This window comes from Lycium ferocissimum, chromosome 11 (genome assembly GCF_029784015.1).
Source record: "Lycium ferocissimum isolate CSIRO_LF1 chromosome 11, AGI_CSIRO_Lferr_CH_V1, whole genome shotgun sequence".
In the NCBI taxonomy this organism is placed as follows: Eukaryota; Viridiplantae; Streptophyta; class Magnoliopsida; order Solanales; family Solanaceae; genus Lycium; species Lycium ferocissimum.
Genome location: NC_081352.1, coordinates 27070508 through 27072765, shown reverse-complemented (window position 1 = coordinate 27072765; position 2258 = coordinate 27070508).

Genomic DNA, 2258 nt, shown 5'->3' with positions numbered 1-2258 from the left:
GACATCTTAAATTTGGTAAGCTTGAGTCCTACTTTGAATCGAGGTAACGTAATTCTAACATCAAATTTATGATCGTCGGCATACGAAATGTCGACCAAAGATGGATTAATTTTGACCCGAAGGGTGGTCACAATTTTCAGCCTAACAATCTGTGATTTGAAGATGATGCGTTGATATCGACATCGAAATGTCGTATTCACAATAGAGTCTAGTCCTTTTGAAAGATGTGAACCCTGTCGACGGGCGGGTATTCTTCCCAGGAGTCAAAAAAGGACAAGTGTGGGTCATACAACCGAGGGAAATTAGCTTCGTTCCTCGAAGATGACGATATGGATTAAACGACTACATGCAGAGGGTCGGCCGTTATCCATATATATAGCCAAAAATAGGTAGCATAATTCCGAGGTTGATGTCCACAATCGTTGAAATACGAATGTGATTCCTACATCTAGATTTGCGGTCGGCTCTGCCGGTTATTCAAGTCAAGGTAATCCTAGTTCGGGGGATAGTGGTAGTCATGAGAAAGGCTCCGACTTGAGTATGCGATAGTTCTGAATATTCGACTAAATGTTGTAATTTACGGACACGAGAGATTAGTAGTCATCATGAAAGGAATATGATACCGCACTCGATGTGCGATCTGTGTTGATACCCAATTTTGACCTCCTTTCTTCCACTTTATTTCCACGAGCTTCTAAATTATTAATAAATCAAATACTTTATCGTCACTGCTATTTTTACTATTATAGCTATAAGTACTATAATTATTTCTAGTATTATTATGATATTATGGTTATTATTATTTATTAGGATGATTATTATTATTAATTATTATATTTGTTATTTCCGTCATAGCTATTTTAATATTATATATTATGAGTTTGAAAAAAACATTATTTAGAAGCACAAAGAAATTAAGTTAGAGAAGGACATCAATCCAACCCAATTAAGCTTGAAAAGAGCCTATCAGTCCAAGAATTGAGCCCAAAATCTATTTCTAAATAAAATCCCAAAAGGTTTCAGCAATTCTGCCCACTAGCAATGCAAAACGCAGCCCAGACAACTCCAAATAGGCCCAAACCGGTTAGCCCAATTAATTACCAAAAATATCCAAAAGCTGCCTAAATATTAGCGGCCCTAATCTGCTCCACTTTAGCTATTCTTCTCTCCTTCTCTCTGGCCATTTTCACTACCTGGTTGCGGCTTTCCTCGATGGACGGTTTGTCCATCCCATTTTGCGTAAGATTTGTCTCTACATCCGCACCCGTGCTTCAGTGGTCGAAGAGAGGATTTTCCCATTCCATGCTTCAAGACACCTCAACTCCTTCCAATTTCAAACCAAATCTCACCAACTTGGGCAACATCTGAACCAAACCACGTGAAAGATAGCGAGTTCGGCCAAACTCCAAACGTTCGGATTCCTAACCCATTGACCCGATTTCAAAATCTCATTTCCAAAATCCCGCCCAAAGTTGAGCCCTAACCCTAAGGTTCTCCTATAATTACAAACTTATATCTTCGATAGAGGAGGTTTTTTTTAGCCGCCGCCCGCGCCCTTAGAACATTCTTTGCTCTCTCTCTTATCAACTTAATTGTCTGCCTTATTTGTCTCGGTAAGTTCCGGCTATCACAAAGGCTTTGCATTTAATTCATTATATAAGTTTTGACACTTTTCGGGGGAGTAAGGAATAGATCTAAGACCCCCTTTGAGTTCGGTGCACCCATGAAAAGGTCGGTTATCAAAAATTAAAGGAATTTTTATTAAAAAAATAAGAAAGGAATTTTATCCATTTGTACCTTTGTTGGTACTATTTGGATAAGGTCTTTTGGGGAGGAAAAAGTACAGTCAAGTGAGAATGTTGTCCCGCCAATGAGAATTTCCACTATCTTTGCTCCACCCTTGATTTCCGCTATCCTTGTTCCAACCTTGATTCCCTTGACCTTGCCACCAAGATCCTTGATTAGGACCTTAGTAGTTCGGACGGGAACCCCCCCGCTTAATTGTTGATAAAATTGGCTTCCTCCTCACACACTTGGAAGCAATGCTCGTCCATTGAATCCCTTTCACAAGATCCTACCACATTTACTCGCTTGGCGCCTCCACCCAACACATGTTTCGTGAGGAGATCCATTTGAGTAACCAACTTTTCCATGGTCTCATCTCTCTGTCCATCCTTCTTCATTGTCTCCCTAGATAAGATAATTTTGGAAGGACCTCCTCCATCCATGTAACACCCCGTATCTTAGAACTAAGGTTA